General features: G+C 35.6%; 1 long non-coding RNA gene across 1 annotated transcript in view; it reads left to right on the top strand.

The window, feature by feature from the left end:
* The window catches only part of LOC144331169 (uncharacterized), a 338,119-nt gene extending 316,835 nt beyond the window's left edge, over positions 1–21,284 (top strand). The window contains exon 5 of the long non-coding RNA XR_013398123.1: positions 19,655–21,284. This is a non-coding gene — a long non-coding RNA (uncharacterized LOC144331169). The remainder of the gene's footprint in view (positions 1–19,654) is intronic.
* The last annotated feature ends 1,419 nt before the right edge of the window (positions 21,285–22,703 follow it).

The following is a 22,703-nucleotide window of genomic DNA, read 5'->3' as shown; positions in this document are numbered from 1 at the left end:
GATATTCTGTGACCACAGTAAAATTCAGCTAAAAATAGGTAACAAAAGATAATTGAAGAACTTCAAAATGTTAGAAAATTATTCAACACACATTTAAATAACCCTTTGGTCAAAGAAGAAAACTGATGGTCAAAAATGTTCGAACTGATAGTAATGAAAATACCAGGTGAAAATACCAAGTATCAAAATGTGTGGAATGCAACTGAGACCATGTACAAAGGAACAGTTTTATCCTTAGATGTATATATTCAAAACTAAGAAACACTGAAAACCAGCTATCTATGCACCATCTTGAGAATTTAGAAAACTAGTAAATTAAACCCAGAGAGACTAAAGTAAGTAAATAATAATAACAATAGAAATTTATTTGTTAAGTGTAGGAATAGTTGTAAATCCTGTTTAAAGAAATACGAAACAGATATACAATAGGAAAAACAAAGCTGAAAGTTGTATCTTTAAAACTTAGACTGAAATAATTGATAAAACTCCTGGCAAGCCTGACCAAGAACAAAAAAGATAAGACATAAATGGTCAGTTTAGGAATCATAAAAAGAACAGCACAATAGTTCATAAAAACATTGCAAAGATACTAACAGGAACACTTAGGCAGCTATAAAAAACTTGAATTTGAAACTATAGATAAAATAGAGACTGGAGGAAACAGAATATGTAAGTAGTCATATATCCATTAAAAGAATTGAGTCTCTTATGAAAGAAAATCTTCTTTGTGAAAACAACTAGCCCAGATGACTTTGTGGATGGATTCTACTAAATATATACGAAACAAGCACAATCTTGCCTGAACTATTTCAGAAAATAGAAAAATAGATAATACTTCTCACCTCACTATTTAATGTTTAAAACCAAAAGGTAAAAGAATGAATAAAATTTTACAAGACTTCATGGATACAAAATATTGAGAGCTTGATTTAAGACTATTTACCATACTAGGGTCTCCTGGACACAGAAAAAAAGAGTAAGTTTGGCTAATCGGTTAGTGGCCTCAGTAACATCTTAAAGCTGGAAAAGGCCAATGGAGCATAATTTGTTCACCAATTTCAAGGTTAGACTGGAGACCTGAGACATAACTCTGTACAAATGTTGATTCTGTGATACTGCTCGGTGCCTGCTTCTATGAAAAAGCTTCTAAAAACACAAATCTGAACTTTAGATGTCGTTAAATTCTGGCCTATTTCTTAAATAGACTGTTGAAGCTTTCCCTGTTAACACGCCATTGCATTTGTCACTGAGATAAGAACCAAGTTTCATCACATAATCACACAGAAAAAGCTTCAACATTAATAGGGCAGAAAAGTAGAAACGGAGGTCAATGGATTGCTTTTATAAGTGCTGTTCTGAATGCAATGGTTTTCTGGTTCCAAGACGATGTCTGAGTGAATAACTAACAGAGGTGGTCTAATGACCTCTCCAAATCCTATTCCTAATGCTGTTTTTGGCAACCGACCAACTTTTTAGCATTCAGTTATTTCAACAGCTGATTTTTAAAAAGCAATAAAAAATGGTTGAGTGATAACTTGGGCTACCAGATTTCGATTTTGAAATACGGAAATAGGGGAGGCAACAGTCCGAAATGGGGAATGCGGTGAAGCATGGACTTCGAGAGGAAGGAGGTCACCTGCCGCATATCTAACAAAGGCAAGGGTTGAGAATACAGCCAGATCTTAGGAAAGAGGCAGTGGGGGAAGGAAGCCTCTTTTAGAAATCCGAATGCACACTTAAGAATTTCACTTATTTAAACATTTATTCTGCTCATAGGAGAGCTTTAGGGATATAAGCTCATGTTTGATATACAAATCTAAAACTCATTGTTACCCTGTATAAAATCATATTAAAAATTTGAATAGATTAGCCTTCCTTCAGCAAGTGTCCTGAAAAAAGAATGAGTTGACACACTAAAAACATGAGTTATTTTATTGATAAACAAAATGCATTTTATTTATGAATAAATATTAATCAGTGTTAATAAAACATTAATTTTGATTACTAATTATGTATTTATTAGTAAATAAATAAAATAGAGTTATTAATAGATAAAATTAAAGCTTCCAGAAATGTTGATTCTATGTCTTTTCTATCTAAAATATACATATTATTTATACCAGAATCAATATAGAAAGACAAAAGCATATAGGATTCATTATCCCTTGAAAGCTCAATGAGCTGATGCTCAGAGAAGCTAAGTTTTACAGTTTGCAAATCAACAAGCTAGAATTCAACCTCAGGATTGTTTGATTCCCTAGCCTGCTCATGTGACCTCTGAAATCTTACTATTGCAAGTGACCCTCCTCCCCTGCCAAAAAAAAAGTTTGTAGAGAAGCTTTCTTTTTCTTTTGAATAAGTACAAAAAAAAATTGTAGGCTAGTGATAAGATGTGCCCATTATGTGTGGGCTAGCTGTCCTGTTATATGTCAGCATGTGACTTAACTCACGTGACCATTTCACACCTCAGTATCTCTATCAGTATAATTTGTGTAGCAATATCACCTAACTTAAATAGATTCGAAGAAATTATCCATGTGACATACTAAATGGCACCATAAAATCACACAAAGTATAGGCTGTCATGTCACTATTGACATAGCAAAAAGCATTGGCTGTTATGTCATGTATTTGAGCACCTACTTTCTTCAGGACAATGTTCTTAACCAAACAAAGATGACAAAGGCTTCCAGTTCCCAAGGAGTTGATTACCTAGTGGAGAAAAATTATAAATAAATTATTAGAAGGAGTATAATAAAAAGTGTGCATATACGTGAAAGAGAAAAAGACTCAAAACATAATTAGTTGTATTAGTTTTCATATTTACCCAAAAAGACTTTCCAGAGATGAGTGCCTTTCCATCCTGAAAAGTGACATGTGGAATCTAAATAAAGCAGCCCTTTCAGGGCATATGTGCTGTTGCCTGCTTCAAATGCATTTTCTTGGAATGGTTCATATATAGATGAAGTCACTGCTTCTATTAAAATCCCTCAAAGTCCTTTCCCTATTATCAGGTAGCATTTAAACACATTTTTGCTATTTATTTTACTGCTTATTTGTAGAGAGCAGAATGTCAGGGTATTATTAGGTGCAAATCCTGTATTTCCCAGACACAGTTCTTGAGAATCTAGTAGCAAAAGCAGGATAGTTTTATTCCCCAATTCAGTGTCATACAGAGGCAGGGGCAAGCATGTGATATGACTCCTCACAGCCAAGGCCTGACTTTGATAGAAAAGTCAATGGCCACTCTAAAGTGGTAAAAACCAGCCTTAGAGAAGAGAAGCCACCCTCTTCAACCTGGAGGGCATGTGACTACTGGCAGTTAGGGAGTGTCTGTCCTCCAGGTTTGTACTGGAAGACGCTGCGTGGCAAGTTGCGGCAGTGCTTTGCACGTGCGCTTTATTACTCCGGGCAGCCCTGATCTAGACTCTAGTTGGAGGGGCCTGATAAATAAGCCAATCCTGGCCCTTGAGTGGATCATTTGCACTGAATCATCTGCTCTGGGTTTTCACATTGATCAAAGTCACTAATTGTTGGCCCATCTGTATTTCCTTTTGAGCGAAGTCTCTGTTTGAGACAAATCTTGAACCAAGGAAGAGGAACTGCCCCCAGTAGACTGGGATCAGGAGCCAGAAGGAAGTGGCACCTTCCTCAGCTGTGGAAATGCCTCCATAGTTAGCCTGAAATAAAACATCACAATTTGAGGCTAATTAAATGTGGCATGTCAGCAAGGTCATGTTACTACAAATGCTACCATGACTCACACTTTGAAGAAGGAATTTTAAGAAGAAATCTAAACTTCAGGTCCAATTTAATAAAAATTTTCAATATCCAAAACCTGTCCATCTGAGCCTTTAGGAAGACATTTTCCTTGACTTTTACACATCTATAGAATCTGAGATTCTTTTTACATATATTTTATGACACTTATGCAAAATAAAAATACAGAAAAAGTATAAAGAAGAAAACTAAAGTTATCCATAATTCTCCTCCGCAGAGAGAATCACATTTTGGAGTTGCAGACTTAGATAGTTTTGAAAAACAAACAAACAAAAGTCAATTTATATAAAGAAACCATGTGATAGCGTGACTTTCTGCTTCACTTCCACTGGAATAACAATCAAATAAGAATTGCCAAAAGTTCATAACATTTTGGAGGAGGAGGGGACTAACACTTTGAAGGATTAAAAAGTTAAAAATAATCAAGTCTCAAGAAATACATTAAACATTTTAATTTATATTTTCCTTCTATTTTTTTTCTCCGCTAGGAGGCCAAAATGCTTTCTGCTAATTGCTAGCATTGACTGGGCAGGCATAGGATCAGGCCAGTACCCGATCTGTAGACACTCATTTCCTTTCTGTGTCAAAAATGACCTTTCTTCTCTAAAAGGGCATCCTTTAATATCTAGTCATTGTAGCTGCACCAACTGAAATAAAGAAATGTGCCTCACTGCCTCCCCTCTGAAAAAATCAGCAAGACAAGATGTGAGTGGATTTTTAATAACATTTGAGAAAAAACTGTGAGAAGAAATGGCTTCAAGTAAACATCAAGGAAAACATTCTTCTCCTTATCTTAGGAATAGGCTATATTTATACATTTCTGCCTGGACTTATGAATGCTCTGCCTGTATTTTTTAAGGCATGGTTATAGAAAATCTCTTGGGTTATAGCAATACAAACTACATAAAAACTATATAACTCCAAGACATAATAATGATCGATCTAATTTTCACAGATAAACCCCAAAGTTCAGGTAACTATGTTTCCTGAGGTACAGGTGTTATAGTGTGTGTCTAAAGAGTCCTATCAATTCTTAAAGAGATTATTGATCATGAAATCACATAGATTTCAACGTTTCAATGGTTTGAAGTGTAGATATGTCATGGCATGGTAAAAATAATGTGGTAGACTATGGATAGTACACTATGTCTGGGAAATGCTAGATTCTATAGGTTTGTTTGCTGTACAACTGTTCAGTGCCTTTAATATACTAACTTATATTTTGACTCTCCAATAAGAACAGTCTTGGCCACAACACCTTTTCTTTATAAATATTATCCTTGGACCATTTGTCTGTGATAAAAGCCCAATTTTTATCTTTAAATTCATAATGAATGGACACTTTTTAAAGTACAATAAAAATTAGTAGAAAAATGAAATAATAAAACAAATACTCCAAAGCTCAAACCCACAATGTTTATGAGATTCTACAGATGGAGGATCACCTTGTAAAATTGAGTTGAACATTTCTCAATGCCTGCTCTTAAGTTCTGCATTAAACTTGTCATGAACAGAACTGAACTGTCTGCACATAGGCACTGAACCACACTTTAAGGAAAACTATTCTAGATCACACTCAGGCCCCCTGTTTGACAGGTGAGGAAACTGTGGCACAGAATGACAAAGTGACCAGTCCAAGTACACACAGCAATGGAGAGGAACAGCCATTACTAATGTCCAAACTCCAAACTAAAATAGGAATTCTCTCTAATAATTTTTGTGTTTGAAAATAACCTCTGGGAAGACAAAGTCTAATGCTTCTTGTCATGCTATCAATAATTGTTAGCATGATTCTTGTCTGTAGTACATACTCAAATATTAAATGGTGGCATAAATAAATGTCCAAGTGAATGACTGAACCACTACTCCTATTAACTGCTTGTCTTCATATTGATTGATTAATTTGTAATTTTCTTCAATTGGTTTATCTGTGCACATTGAGGTTCTTATGCCCTGGCCTTTCTAACAGTATCTCCTTTTATAATTTTTATACATCTGTTATAAGACAATTTTAGGTGGAGAAAAATGTCAAGCTGAAATCCGTAACATGGAAACTGAACGAAAAATTCTAAAAGGAAGGGCCAAATGGGATATACAAGGTAAGACAGGTAGATCATAGGCTCAACTATTGTGTTTGCATATTTTAGATCTTTCAAAACTAAATCACTATTAAGGAAAGAATTAAACTCTCCCCTCCAACCAGGTGGCTGCTTCTAGATAACAGCAACAGACAGAAAGAGCTTTCTAAAAGGAGAGCTGTTTCCTAAGAGTTAGAAGTCTTGTCAAAGGAATAATTAACACTTCTTCATAAGTTGAAAGGAACTCTCTCACTCCTCTTTCCCCCAAATTAGTGTATTTGTAAGAAAGGTTGCCCAAGGGGGGAAAAATCTTGTTTGTCTAAGAAATACAAATATTTCCATGGGCTTTATTACTTAAATTAAGAGCAAGAGGGGAGTTGAGTTGAAAAACGAAAGACTGCATAGAAATGCCTTCTTGTTCTAACTATCACACTTCTCTCTGCCTTTAGCACTAATAACTTAAGGGACACAATCCCAACCAAGGCTCCTGATAAACAGTTGCTTTTCTTACAGCACTGCCTCCTCCCAAAATGTAACCCAGGGAGTTCTGCAGCGTCCTATGCAGCACTGACCAGACAAAAGGCATGCAAATTCTCCTGAAATAAGGAACCTCCAATGTATCAGTGAGGAAATAACTGTTTTGCATAGTCCCACAGTTTACAAAATTGCATGGAAAAGCTTTTCCGTCTGCAAGGGTAAATATTTTCTTCAACCGTGGTTAAAACTTATTTTAGAAGATAAATGATGTCACCGTGGACTTGCTGTTGGGTTGAAGCCTTAACATTGCTTTTCTCTAGCACTTCTTTCATCTCTCCTGACTTTTCTCTCTCCAGCTTTTTCTTCTCCATTTTAGCCACTAGTCTAAAGCCTAGGGGTCCAGGAATCCTATGAAGATGATAGCAAATAATCCCAAATTTACTGGTAAAAGTTAAGAGATGATCTACTCTTGGAGAGCACACTGGAAACAAAGTTGCTGTTAGATATAAATTGTCCTCTCAGTATTTCAACTATGAAATAAATGTTGTAGGCTTAAAGATTTCTGAAGTTCCCTCCTAGCTCTGAAAGATCACAGCTCAGTGGGGTACAGTATATCCCACTTATTCATAAGCCAAGCTTTCTGGAACACAGTACGAAACATAAACGGGAGAAATCAACTCTAAGAAACAAACAAATAACCAATGTAATTTTTCCAAAGTCACTATTTTAAACCTGGGCATTTTCGTATTTTAACTCTTTTTCTCAACTAACGTTAAATTTCTAAAAAGTAGGCTGATTTTTTAAATCACTCTCTATGTTCCAGGCACTCAACTTATTGTATTTAATTCTCCCAGTTCTATGAAGGAGGTATTTTACAAGTGAAGAAACTGATACTCAGAGAGGTGTTTTAATCAAGATCATTTATAGGTAATGTAAGCAAGATGACATCTACCTTGTACTGGCAAGCTTAGATTCAAAACCAGTAGAATGTGATATTAAATCAAAATATCTGTTTTTTTATTATAAACACAGTGTCAATATATAAATTTGGGGAAATACTAAAAAGAAGAAAGTAGAATTTAAATTTCTCTCACAATTTATAGATAATTACTATTAACATTTAGATTTAGATACGTTTCCTTCTAGATATAAACATGATTATACCTAGTGCATGTTTCAATAAAAATGCTGCTTCTAATCTTCCCCTACATAAGAGTAGTTCCTTGAGTTTGTTCATTTTTCAGTATCAAAATAGAAAGAATAATCTGGCAGGAAAACAACAAAGAAAATAATTAATGATGGACACATTGATAGCAGAATAAATGATATCTATCATCATGAAATCAAAGAAGGATAAAAGAAAGGATAAAAGGCAGAAATAATTTACAATTTTATCATTGCACAGAAATGCCATTCTCATATGTATCGATGTTCCAGAATCATCAAGCAGAGGATACAAAAAATTGTGTTCTTTTTGAAAAAAGATAAATTTCAAGGACTTTATAGAACAGCTGAGATTTAGGGGGAAAATAATTACTTAAAGGTATCAGCTTTAGGTAATCTGCAGCATTCTTCTTCATTGTCCTCTTTATCCTCTAACAAAAGTGACAATTTTTCCAATGGCCTTGAACAGGGTCCTTATTTTGGAGAAGGTCCTTATTTTATCTCTTGCCACATCACCTATCTATAGTCCACACTGGGACAGGCCTTTGAAAGTAAACACAAAAGCAGCTTGGAAAAACAGCAACCATTCTTGAAGGAAGTAGTGATGGTGGAAACTTATGATTTAACTAGTTTCTAGACATTTTTAATTGATTTAAACAGACAGCTAGACCATTTCTTTCTAATTCATGCTCCAGAGAAAATATAATTTTCTACCTTGAAATGCCACCTGGAAACTGATAGAAATTTACATCCAATGGCCTGGGCCCCAAAATACTTTTTTTTTAACAGCCAGTCTCTGGAATTTCAGTTTGAAGAATCAAGCTATTAATCCTTGGTAAATATTAACTTAGTAAGGTCAGTTGATATGTCTGAACTGCAGCATTGAAACAAATTTCTTTGGACAGTTAGCAAATCCTCCATAACAAACCAAGTCCTTTGACCTTGCAGACCCTTGTGCAAATATTATATATTGGCTTCCCTGAAGCTCCAATGCCCTAAGGAAATGTACAGATCAACAGTGGGGCTCATAAGTGTCTCAAATATAGAACTACTTCTTACTTCTTACAACAGATTTGGTCTTAAAATTTAGTCATAATTTGAAAATTATACAAAATTCTATATAAAATTAGGAAAAGGCAAATCACTTATCAGTTGCCATTAACATTCCCAAAAGAATCACTTTATAAGAACAACTAATTCTTCTGTGATGTAAATAATCACTTCTGCTCTTTTATTTTTTAAAAACAAATTAATGTGTGTATACGCTGGTTTTGTTTAGAGGACACTGGATTTTCATTATCAGTCATATTTTAGCTAACTTCTAGAGGAAGTTGTATTTCAATAAATTTTACTAAAAATTCTGCTTTTGAAAATACTAGCAGAAAGGCTAGTGATAGGAGCATCTGGGTCACGAGGTTTATCCCATTCCTACTGCTCCATAAGTTTTCGTTTTCATTTGTGAAGCTTTCTCTCCTTAAACTGAACCTGACACTATGAAATTACCCATAGCCTTCAAGGAGCAGCACCTTTAAATCACCATCTATAAATAGTAGAACCTGAAAGAGAACTTAGAAATGAGGAAGTTTCACTCATGGTTGTATGAAATCGGCAACTGAGTTCCAGGGTGGTTAAAATAAAGTGTTCATATTTGCACAAGAAATTATCAGAAGAGCCCCAATTAAATCTACATTTCTGATGCTAAAAAGTTTTATATTTCTAATATAAAATGCTGTCTCCTCTGCAGCATTTAAATCTCTGTAATCTATATCCATAGCCATGTCTACATCGGTAGATCACAAATACAATTTAAAGTGTCAGAGTCAAATGTCAATTCATTTCTTTTGTTTGAGTGTGTTTTCTAGGCTCATTGGAGATAAAATTTTTAAAAACATCTTCAAAAACTTTTTGTTCCTGTTCATACAATTGAGAATTCATTCTTGCAAAGGATGTTCACATTCTATGTACTTTCTAAACATAGAGATGCCTAAAATGAAGATTGGCTGAACTTTTAAATATAATGAAGATCTTGCAGTTGAAAATATTCTCCAACCAAATGACTTCAATCTGCTTTGTGCTTCTGAGATCTGGATCTAAGGGAAATTTTTCAAAGATAAGCATGAGACTGAAAGGAAAAACAGTCTCCTATCATCTACCTTCAGTTTTAGTGTCACAAATGTTTGAAAAGCTTCCCTGGAACATGCGCTGTTCTATCTCTTCTCACTAGGGTTGAAACGAGGCTTCTAACCTCAGCTTTATTATTTCTCAGCATGGCCAGTTAAGTAACACCATCTTTTCAGAATGAGAGGTACCCTAGCAACAAATCGGGTAGCAAGAAAATGGGCCTGGTAACAAGCATTATGTAAAGAATTGGTTGTCAAACTTGGCTGTTCATTGGAATAACTTAGGGAGCTTTAAAAGTACTAGCTGCTCATGGAGTGCAAATATTCAGTGATGTTATGGACATTTTTATGAATATGTTTTTAAAATCCCTATGTTTATTAAATTCTGTTTGATTAGTTAATATGTTAATCTATGTTCCTTGTATGACTCCTTTCTGATCTTGTGGAATAGCATTTCATTTCATTTACCTAAATCTTGATGCATAGATAGTCCTTGATTATTCAGCATGGATTTCCTCTGCCACAATATTTCTCAACCCTGCACATGAGAATTATTTTGGGAGATGAGGAGGAAAAAATATACCTGGTCCCCAGTTCACAAAAATTTTGAGCTAATTGTTCTGGGATTGAACCAGGGTCTCAGTATGTTTTTAAAGTTTGTTGTAGTAGCTGGCCTCCAAGCTGATACCCAAATGAACCCCAGCTATTGGTACTGCACCGTTTTTGGCTCCTCCACTTCCGTGTTGTACCAGGGCTCTCCATGTAATCAATGAAGTAGTACAGAAGTGATAATATGTTTAAGTTGTAAAAGACACTTCAGTGTTCATTTTAATTGTTCTCTCTCTTTCTCAGATAATTTGCTTTGAGGAAGCCAATTGCCATGTCATGAGCAGCTCTATGAGAGGTCCATGTGATAAGGAACTAAGGCCTCTTGTCACCAGCCTTGTGAGTGAGCTTGCAAGTGGATTCTGGATGATTGCAGCCCTGTTCTACATCTTGGTTGCAACTTCATGAGAGATCTGAGCCAGAATCATCTAGCTAAACTTCTCCCAGATTCCTGGCCCTCAGAAATTCTGTGGCAAAACAAATGCCTGTTGTTTCGAGGTGCTAAGTTTTAGGGTTTTGTTTTGTTTTGTTTTTGTTTTTTGTTTGTTTGGTTGGTTTTTTGTTTTTTTGAGACAAAGTCTCACTCTGTCACCCAGGCTGGAGTACAATGGCACAATCTCAGTTCACTGCAACCTCCGGCTCCTGGGTTCAAGCAATTCTCCTTTCTCAGCCTCCCCAGTAGCTGGGATTACAGGTGTGAGCCACCACACCCAGCTAGTTTTTTGTATTTTTAATAGAGGCAGGGTTTCACCATCTTGACCAGGCTGGTCTCGAACTCCTGACCTCAAGTGATCCACCCACCTCAGCCTCCCAAAGTGCTGGGATTACAGGCGTGAGCTACTGCACCCAGCCTAGAGTAATTTTTTTATACAAGCATAGATAACTAATACACTCATGTGGTCCTAATTAGTAGCCAGGTTTAAGCCAGAAAAACTATTGAGGTTTCTAGATAACTTGTTCTTATTGGTACTAATTTAATTCCATTATGATGAGAGAATACACTGCACTGTACTAGCCCAGCAAATGGTCTACATTGTTGAAATCACAATGTTCACTTGAAAAGAATGTCTAGTTTGCATTTATTGTGTGTAATATACTGTAAATGTCAATTAGATCATTCTGGTCAATATTCAACATTATTTTTCAGATATTATGTCTTTACTTATTTCTGCCTAGTTGTTTTATCAATTTCTGAGAGAATTTTTAAAATCTCCAACTATGATAATGGATTTATATATTTCTCTCTTTTATTCTGTCAATTTTTGCTTCATATGTTTTGAAACCTTTTAGATGCATGACGATTTATGATTGTTATGTCTTTCTTATTAATTCAACGTTTTACCTATGAAATATCCAAATATCACTCTTTGTCTCTGGTAGAACTCTGTAGTATCTACAATATTTTGATTCATTAGCCTTCTCATGCTTATTATTTGCATGATATGTCTTTTTTCATCCTTTTATTCTCAATTTTCTGTGTCTTTATATTTAAGACATATCTCCAGTTTACAGTTATTGTCTGGGGGATAATTTATCTTGTCATAACTGCTGTACCATTACTGAGCATAAAACCCCCATCTTTTATTTTTATTTTACTACTTTTCTGTTTTAAGCAGAGCTTAGTTTATTTGGAATATTTTCAAGTTTAATTGTGCTCTTTGTTGTTTTTATTGTCACTCACTCATGATGGCTTGTTTTATACTGCACCATTTATTTTATAATTTTCAATTATATCCTTATACTCCATTAGAATTTTGTTGTTGTTGTTGTTTGTTCGTTTTAATGTTTATTTTTAGTTCTGCAGTACATGTGCAGAATGTGCCAGTTTATTACATAGGTAGACGTGTACCATGGTGGTTTGCTGCGCTTATCAACACATCACCTAGGTATTAAGCCCAGCATGGATTAACTATTTTTCCTAATACTCTCCTCCCCACATTACCTCCCAACAGGCCCCAATGTGTGTTGTTCCTCTCCCTGGGTCTAAGTGATCTCATCGTTCAGCTCCCACTTATAAGTGAGAACATGCAGGGTTTGGTTTTCTGTTCTTGCATTAGTTTGCTGATGATGATGATTTCCAGCTTCATCAATATCCCTGCAAAGGACGTGATCTCATTCCTTTCTATGGCTAAATAGTATTTCATGTTGTATATGTACTACATTTTCTTTATCCAGTCTATCATTGACGGGCATTTGAGTTGATTGCATGTCTTTGCTATTGTGAATAGTGCTGCAATGAATATATACATACATGTATCTTTGAAATAGAATGATTTGTATTCCTTTGGGTATATACCCAGTAATGGGATTGTTGGGTCAAATGGTATTTCTGGTTCTAGACCTTTGAGGAATTGCCACACCATCTTCCACAATGGCTGGACTAATTTACATTCACACTAACAGTGTAAAAGCATTCCTATTTCTCCCTAGTCTTGCCAGAATCTGTTGTTGCTTGACTTTTAATAATGCTCATTCTAACAGCCTGAGATGGTATCTCATTGTGGTTTTGATTTGTATTTCTCTAATGATCAATGATGTTGAGCTTTTTTCATGTTTGTTGGCTGCATGAATGTCTTCTTTTGAGAGGTATCTGTTCGTGTCCTTTGCCCACTTTTTAATGGGGCTGTTTATTCTTTTTCTTGTAAATTTGTTTGAGTTCCTTATAGATTCTGGATATTAGACCTTTGTCAGATGGATAGATTGCAAAGATTTTGTCCCACTCTATAGGTTGCCTGTTCACTGTTTTGATAGTTTTTGTTTGTTTGTTTTGTTTTGTTTTTTGCTGTTATTAATCATGAAATCTTTGCCTGTGCCTATGTCCTGAATGGCATTGCCTAGATTTTCTTCTAAGGTTTTTATAGTTTTGGGTTTTACATTTAAGTCTTTAATCTATCTTGAGTTAATTTTTGTATAAGGTGTGAGGAAGGGATCCAGTTTCAATTTTCTGCAAATGGATAGTCAGTTCTCTCAGCACCATCTATTAAATAGGAAATCCTTTCCTCATTGCTTGTTTTTGTCAGGTTTGTCAAAGTTCAGATGCTTGCAGATGTGCAATCTTATTTCTGAGTTCTCTATTCTGTTCCAGTGTTCTATGTGTCTGTTTTTGTACCAGCACCATGCTGTTTTGGTTACTGTAGACTTATAGAATAGTTTGAAGTCTGTTAGTTTGACACCCATTAGGTGATGCCTCCAGCTTTGTTCTTTTTGCTTAGTATTGTCTTGGCTATACAGGTTCCTTTTTGGTCCCATATAAATTTTAAAATGATTTTTTTTTAATTCTATGAAGAATGTCAGTGGTAGTTTAATGGGAATAGCATTGAATCTATAAATTACTTTGGTCAGTATGGCCATTTTCATGATATTGATTTTTCCTATCCATGAGCATTCAATACTTTTCTATTTGTTTGGGTCCTCACTGGTTTCCTTGAACAGAGGTTTGCAGTTCTTCTTGAAGAGATCCTTCACTTCCCTTGTTAACTGTATTCCTAGATATTTTATTATCTTTGTAGGAATTGTGAATGGGAGTTCATTTGTAATTTGGCTCTCTGCTTGCCTTTTGTTATAAAAGAATGCCTGTGACTTCTGCACATTGATTTTGTATCCTGAGACTTTGCCGAAGTTCTTTACCAGCTTAAGAAGCTTTTGAGCTGAGACGAATGGGTTTTCTAGATATAGCATACATCATCTACAAATGAAGACATTTTGGCTTCCTCCCTTCCTATTTGAATACACTTTATTTCTTTCTCTTGCCTGATTGCCCTGGCCAGAACTTCCAATACTATGTTAAATAGGAGTGGCAAGAGAGGGCATCCTTGTCTTGTGCCGGTTTTCAAGAGGGATGCTTCTTCAATCAGAATTACTGTATAAAATTGTGGGTGGCCTGTGTTGAGGGTTTGATCCCCAAAAATGGTTTGCATTTCATTATTCCAAGTTTCTTGGGTTCCTATTATCCTTGAACACTTTAATTTCTTAGTTTCTTGACCCCAGAGAAAGGATCAGTTTGAACCCTACATCCATTGAGGACAGGTCTATAATTGCAAAAAAAATTTATCTACTAAAGCCTATGCTGAAATAGAAGAGTGTTATGTCATCTGCCTTTACAACACATAGCTGTTTTTAAATTTTCATTTTCACTAATAATTTAGTCCTTTGCAACTTTATTCAGGAGTCTCAGTAACAATCTAACTCTACTTTAGTCAACTGTGTACCTAACTTCAAGATACCTAAGTTTAAGAACTCATAAATAATGGCCTGGAAGCAATAGGTGACACACTAGGCAAATTTCATGGGATAGAACAATGTGGCACAGAGTCTGGAAAAGAATAAAATCTGAGTAAGAACAATCTACTTTGCCCCTCTATTGAAAAATTGACAATAATTCTTTACTGGGGAAGAATTGTAAATTAGTCTAAGGACTCCTAAAATAATCTTTAAAAATGCCATATCTAAACGTATGTTACAAACTTGTTATGGTCTAAAAGAATATTTTGAAACATGCTGTCTTAGCCTGCTTTATGTTGCTATAAAAGAGTATCTGAAACTGGGTAGTTTATAAAGAAAAGAGATTTATTTAGCTCACAGTTCTCCATGCTGAGAAAAACTCAAGGTGTAGCCCTGGCTTCTGGCAAGGGCTTTTGTGCTTTGTCACAACATGGTGAAGAAGATCAAAAAGGAAGCAGATATGTCTGAAAAGAGGAAAACCCGAGGGGCATCCTGGCTTTATAACAACCCACTCTGGCAGGAACTAATCCATTCCTGAAAGAACTAATCCAGTCTTGTGAGAGCAAGAACCAACTCACTACCTAGAGAACATCACCAAGCCATTCATGAGGGATCCTCCCCCATGACCCAAACATCTCCCACTAGGCTTTACCTCCCAACACTGCCACATTGGGGATCTAATTTCAACATAAGTTTTGGTGGAGACATTCAAAACATACCCTAACCATACCACATGCTCAACAAATCTTTTTGCCACCTTCTTAAAGTTCTGAGTTTAAGAATCCTCATTAGTTGTTTTTCTAGAAGGAAAAACATCCTTGGTTCTTGTGCTTATAGAGGTCAAATCAGGCAGAGTCCTTTTTTAGCAAATTTTATCTAAGCAAAGGTTATTTCTCGCATGGTGCACAGAGTATCACACATTGCACAGGGAAATGGGGTCCATTCTTCCATGGACCCTTGAATACAGTAGCTGTTTAAGCACTTAGTTGGCCATGCTACCAAGAGTTCAACTCAACCATGAAGACACACTAGTCAATTACAACACAGGAAAGGCAGTGTCTTTTGTTACTGTGGTAAACTATGTGTAACATAAAATATACCATTTTAACCATTTTTAAGTGTGGAGTTCAATGATATTAAGCACGTTCACATTCTTGCACAACCATCACAACCACTTGTCTCCAGAACTTTCATCTTCCCAAACTGAAACTCTATACCCATTAAACAATAACTCCACATTCCTCCCTCCCTCTACCCCTGGCAGCCACCATTCTACTTCCTATCTCTATGAATTTGACCTCTAGGTACATCATATAAGTGGAATGACACAATATGTGCCCTTCTGTGACTAACTTATTTCACTTAGCACATGTCTTCAAGGTTCATTTATGTTATAGTGTGTGTCAGAATTGTCTTGATTTTTATTATGGAGAAAGGCACATATAAAAACTTATCCTCTTAATAATTTTAAGTGTACATTACAATATTGTTAACTATATGTATACTGTTTATTATGCAATAGATTTTTAGAACTTTTATAACTTCATGGCTGAAACTCCATACACATTGAACCACTTCCTATTATCCCATCAGCCCCTGGCAATCACATTCTACTTTCTGCCTCTATGAGTTTAATTGCTTTAGATATTTCATATAAGTGGAATAATGCCCTATTTGTTTTGTGTGATTGGCTTGTTTCACTTTGCATAATGTTTTAAAGTTTAATTCATGTAGCAACATATGACAGGATTTTCTTCTTTTTGGAAACTGAATAATATTAGGCAGTTTGTTTTGGGAATCAAAAGAAAGTTAACTCATTTGAGGATGGGCCTATGACTACAAGATTTCTTTCTTATACAGTACATGCTGAAGATAATTTTTTTCTCCACTTCATCTTTTTCTATATTGCATTTTTCACAAATATGAACTTTTTATTAAAAAGTAAATTATAATAATAATCATTAAATACGTCATAGGCTATGTGTGCAAGGCAACACATTGTCTCAGTTAACCCTTACAATCGTACAATGCAGTAGGCATTGCTATTATCATTTCTGTTTTAGAAATGAGGGTATTGATGTTCAAAGACATTAGGTAGCTATGCTGAGGCCAAGATCCCAAGCTAATGAGATGGGGAGCTGAGGTTATTTAATATTCTTCAGGCTGTGCACATCTTAATTTGCTAGTTCTGCAGCTATTCTCCATCAAGAATATGTTTATTGTTCATATCATGATTTTCTTGGCTCTTTCTAGCTTTCCCTGACTTACTACCATACTTTGATTTGGGTATTCACAAATCTTCTTAAATCTTCCTTCAGTCTTTTAATTATTTCATATCCCTCTCTCAGTAGTAGAATTATAAAAATATTGCACCACAATTCAGTTTGAGGTATAAGAATTAAATCATAAGAAAAAAAATCATAGCCCTATGTGAAAAATGCCCTGTGGGGTTAGTAACAGCTGGTTGAACAAAGAAGCAGCTACACTAAAAAAGGTTTTTAAAGAGTATTTTTAGTTCCTTTGGATTTTCATCTTCCTTTTGGAGCTTTAGCATTAGTTGTACTCCATACCATATGTTAAGATAGTTTATATTTTGCAGTTGAGTTCCCAACTTAAGACAATTCTAAAAGTTCCCAGAGTCCTCCTTGATGGAAAATGGCAAATTATAAAACCAAAGAAAGGATTTATATCTTCTATGACACCAAAGACCAAGTTCTGATACTCATATACATGGCCTACAGAGAGTCTGATGAGTAAAGGCCCCTGTGCACTATCTGGTAACAGAGTTCATCCAGAATCATTGACACTTTGTATAAAGGATCAAGTTAACTACTGAACTATATTGGTCACTAGGATGATCCTAATAGTGAAATTCAGCTGTCCTTTGAAATCGTTCCTAATTATTATTACTATCATCATTTGTTGCAATATGTGATTTCATTTAATATGCCTAAAAACTTGATGAACTTAGAATGCCTATTTTACATATTAGCAAATTGAGTCTCAGAGAGATAAAGTATCTTATAGAAGCTTACAAAACTTCTACATAGCAGAGCTGGAATTTAAAACCACTGCTTTCTTATTTCAAAACTTTTTCTCTTAACTTCAGAGTCTACATAACTAAGCTATCTTTTTTGATGCTTCTGGAAGTTTCTTTATATTCAAATTAAGACATGTGGAAAAGAAGATACTTCTTGGTGTCAGAGACTTCCTGTTTCTCCATAATATTCATTTTTCTCTTATTCTCTGTTAATAAATTTCTAATTTTTAGCTGGACATATTGATGTCCTACCATAAAACCATATTTCACAGATTTCATTGGTGATAAATGTGGCATTACAATTAAGTTCTGTCTAAAAAGATTTAAATAGATGTTATGAGTTACTTCTGGGAAGTCCTCTTAAAAGATAGGGAATACAACTCTTTTCTTCCTTCCTCATTACATTTTTGTTCTTAAGGAGTGAAGAAAATACCTAGAACATCAGCAGCCATATTTGTCTCTAAAAATGAGTTTCTTGCCATAGGGATGATGGGGCAGTGAGCTGGAAGGAACCTTCCTGACGACACCAAGGAAGCACCATAATAACCATAGACTGCTTAACCTATACTTCTTTTTATACAAAAAGAATTACATTTCTCTCTTTAAGCTGTTTATATTTAAGTTATTTCAGTTATTGCCATTAAATCCACTCTTAATACATTCTTATCTATCTAAAAAATTTCATATCTACAGTTTGCAGGGTAAAACTTAAATATGTATCTTGCAATCATGCAGATGAAAGCAGCATACTAAGGATTACAAGACAGACAGGTATAAAATACCTGGGTATTTGAGGACATTATTGAGATAGTAAGTTAACTATTTCTAGAGTTACCCTACTTTGGAATTGATTATGTGAGATAATAAATCTCTTTTTTAAAAACCAGTTAAGTTAGGGCAATCTGTAATTTGTAGAAGAATAGATTCTCTATGCTACGTTACTACAGCCATAGAATAAAATTCAAACTTCTTACTCATATCTACATACCCTCTATGAGCTGGCTCCTGCCTATCTTTCAAATGTCACTTGCCCATGATGAGCACACTTATCTTGTCTGTTGTTTTCCGTATTTCTGGCATCTAGAACAGTGCTTGACACATAGAAGTTGCTCAGTAAATATTTGTTGAGTGTGTTAGTGAAGGAGTAGTGTCTCCTAGAAGTGAATATTTTGCTGTGTTTCCTTTGACTGGCATCAATCACTCTGCTCTTTCTTCCCATATAAACCCTTAAATCTGAAAGAATCAATTCTAAATTTTATTAAAATTGTTAATGTATTATTTCTGTACTCTCTAGCACTCTCTCTTCTCTTCTCTGTCCCTTCAATTTTCCCATCATTCTTAAATACAAACAGTGATCATATCAATCTAGTGAGCTTGGGACATTAATAGGCAGCTGGTGGAGTTAGATGAGAGCTATTTTAAATGTTCTTTAGACCTATAATTAAAACTCTATGTCACAAATCCTTTATCTTTACAAATCCAGAAAAATAAAATTCAAAACCTCAGAGAATTCCTTCTTTTAAGCTAAAAATATGTTCCCATCTGTGTGAAACTGAAAAGCAATCAGTGCCTCCAGCTGTAAAAATAGAGATCGTCCCTTTACTATTGGTCCTCACAGCCTGGTAAAGCCAGGGACAAGAATATGGCTTCCCAGACACTATTATATGACTCGAGTGCCTCATTTTTGCTTGAATGTGATTACAAAACTGTTTCATTGATTTTATAAGCTCTGATAAGAAAATCAAGCCTCACACATTTCTGTAAGCCATAGTTATTGCTACTGAGACAGCATTTCTTCATTCTCTAGAGCTAAGAACTACCAATGTAATGAAGAAATGCTTCTGCCCTCTACCACCCTCAATGTCTTTAGGTAACTAAGCCTACTACTCCCTAACCCTAGTCCACAGAGGTTGTGCAATTATAGATAAATTATCTTAAAACACCCCCAAAATAATGATGCCATATGGATACAGAAAATTTTCGTATTAATGCCCGTGTCCTCCTTTGTCAGAGAACTGCTTTGCAAATTATATGTATTAAAAGGTTATGTAAGCCCTTTGTAGTCATTATCTCCCATACAATTACATTTTTTAAAAAGATGGACATTTTAATTCTATCTTATAAAATTATTATTAATAATTGTACTTTGTTTCTGTTTTTCTCTCCAGATCTACATTCCACCCTTCTCCTTCCCATTCCATATCACAGGAAGCTGGTATCTATAGACTGCATCAGTGAACTTCCATACCGTCTGACTTCCAGTTAAGTTTGGCCAAAAGGAGTCATTGGAATGAGATCATAGGGTAGGAAGAAAGAGAAGTTGGATATTTTTTCCTCTCACTCATCCTTGTCAGATCTAATGGGGTTCTTGTTCTCTCCTATTACACTAAAGGTAGCAGCAGTTTACCTAGGTTGCTAATCTCAGGAGTTTTATATCCAATGTTGATTTTCCTTAACCCTCCTGTAACTTTAAATATAATATCTTCCTGAAACTCCCCATTTGCCATCTGTCTCCTGTTAGGACATGACAGGCAGACCAATCCAGGGTCTCAAAGGAAAGTGGTTAGTGGCAGAGATAGACTGATATTCAACCTGTGAGCTTATTCATAAGACACAACTTTTTTTCCTTTTCCTTTTTTTTTTTTTCTGTACTGGGTAACCACATTTTGTGCCATTATGCAAATAGACTAAATAGTTTAATGCCACCCTTTCTTAAACAGTTTATTGCCTTCCTTAGGAGTTCAGCAATGATTATGTCATGCTCATCACAATATGTTGCTCCAATAGCAGCCAAACAGTCACACTCCTTCCACATGTCTGCTAATACTTTGACCATCTGTAGAGCCATGCATGGTGTAGGACACAAGCAATAGACTTGGCTTCTGAGGGCTCACATTCTGGTTCTAGACCTATCATTTTCCAGCTGTAAGTCACTGAGACTCTGAGACTCAGAATCCATACAATGGGGATAACATTGCTAAGTCTTGCCTAACTTTTTCAAAAATAATTTCAACTTTTATTTTAGATTCAGAGGGTACATGTACAGGTCTGTCACATGGGAACACTGCATGATGCTGAGGTTTGTGGTATGGATGATCCTGTCACTCAAGGCAGTGAGCACAGCACCCAATTGGCAGTCCCTCAGTCCTTAAGCCCTCCCTCCCTTTCTCCCTTCCTCCTTCTGCAGTCCTCATTGTTCATTGCTCCCATCTTTATGTTTGCGTGTACTCAGTGTTTAGCAGTGGTATAGTCACATCTAGAAAATAATATGCTTGGTGGGATACATATAGAGCTGCCGTTGCATGGGAAGAGAGGATTGGAACCATATGGGACATTGACTGATCTAATACAAGGTATGAAGGGGTAGAGAGATAAGGTCTATAACTCCCAACTGCTTTTTAATAAACAAATAGTGAAATCAGACATCAGACCATCTCTGCTACATGGAGATCTATGTCTTAGTCACTCAAACCCTTACCACATACCTTTTTGCACTTCTGAATCTGTTAGAAGGAATTTTGTTTTCCGTGTGTTTATAAACCTGTAAAAATAAGCAAACATCTATTTTGAATGTCCTCAGCAAAAGGCAGCAGCATTCATATTATCTATATTTCCTTTTATTCCTGGAATTTTGAAACAGGCTCACAAAGTTCTGCCCTGCTGAGCATGTGTACTTTGAGAATCCATTTCCGGTGTTTGCATTACAGCATTGATTCATCACATTAAAGGAAAAGAAAAAAAGAGAAAGAGAGCTTGGGGGAAGGAGGGAAGGAAAGAAGGAAGGAAAGAAGGAAGGAAGGAAGGAAGGAAGGAAGGAAGGAAGGAAGGAAGGAAGGAAGGAAGGAAGGAAGGAGGGAGGGAGGGAAAGAAGGAAGAAAAAAAGGAGGGAGGGAGGGAGAGAGGGAAGGCGAGGGAGGGAGGGAAGGGGAGGGAAGGAAAAATAGGAAAGAGAGGGAGGGAGAGAGAAGAAGAGAGAGAAGAAGGAAGAAGCCTTATTGCACCACCATTTACAAGGGATGTCTGAATGATGTATAAAGCATGGATGACCTGACTATTTCCAGAAGCACATGTTTGGAGCACAAAAGAAAAACTGGAAGCTCATTAACTGAAGGAAATTAAATCTTTATTTTAAAATTTCTAAAATTGTTTAACACTCGTTACCTACTGGACTTAATAATATTAAGGGATCACTTATGAGACTCAATAGCAGGCACCCATCCATTTCCTATTTTTATTTCCATATTTCAGTTAAACACTTTGCATGTAAGCTCTATAAATAACGGAGTCGGTACAATTTAGGTACCAGAAATGGATGCTTAATTTCCCATTAAATTAGAAACCAAAGCAATGTAATTTGGACTGTGCTTTGCTGGCCAGAAATAAGCAGAATCCAGGGAGATTACAAACACATTTTGCTAGATGCTGAAAGACTTGCCCATAGTTCTAAGAGGAAATGTTGACATATATTGTCCAGAAATGTAATGAATGTTAAATTAAAGCTGTGTGACTTCTCACATCAGCATAACAATAAGACTGCGTAGGAATGTTTCTGAAGTTTGTAGGTCTTAGATACTGAGGAACCATATGGTGGAAATAAGAGCATAACTTCTAGATTTTGAATCACTCAGATTTTCATCTGAGACTTTTACTGAATACCTTTGAGCTGAATACCTTTGGGCAGATCACTTACATTATCTGAGTTTCAGGTTCTTCCTCTGTCAGATAGGCATAATAATGTCAACCTCACAAATTGATTGTTAGGATTGAATGGAAATAAAGCACTTAACACATAGCCTTAACCCTTAATACATCATACTCAATCATCACTTGTATTTCTTGCTTTGAAGGACATCTTTACCTTTAATATTGCATAACTCTAAGACTCAACAAGCTGTAATATAGAGAAATATCCTGTCAAAAGATATTTTGTTGCATGGTTCTTTTTTTTCTTGCATTAGAGTCATATTTACTGATTTGTCCTAACCTTTGAACTCAGAACTCATACTGCAGGACCAGTTCTTATGCTGAGCATGGAGCAAGGACTGAACAGCTGGCTCAGAATGAAATAAAAAGCAAGCTGCCTTCTAATTCTGATACCCTATATTTGTTACTTGAGACTTTGCGTAGGTAACCACATATCCTTTCCTGAGCTTCTGACATCTTTCTGCCCAGAATCACTTCTTGATTTCCTGATTCCTGTATTTATAAAGATATTAC

Source organism: Macaca mulatta, chromosome 9 (genome assembly GCF_049350105.2).
Source record: "Macaca mulatta isolate MMU2019108-1 chromosome 9, T2T-MMU8v2.0, whole genome shotgun sequence".
In the NCBI taxonomy this organism is placed as follows: Eukaryota; Metazoa; Chordata; class Mammalia; order Primates; family Cercopithecidae; genus Macaca; species Macaca mulatta.
Note: the sequence above shows the minus strand (reverse complement) of the source record. Positions and strands in the feature narration are given on the sequence as shown.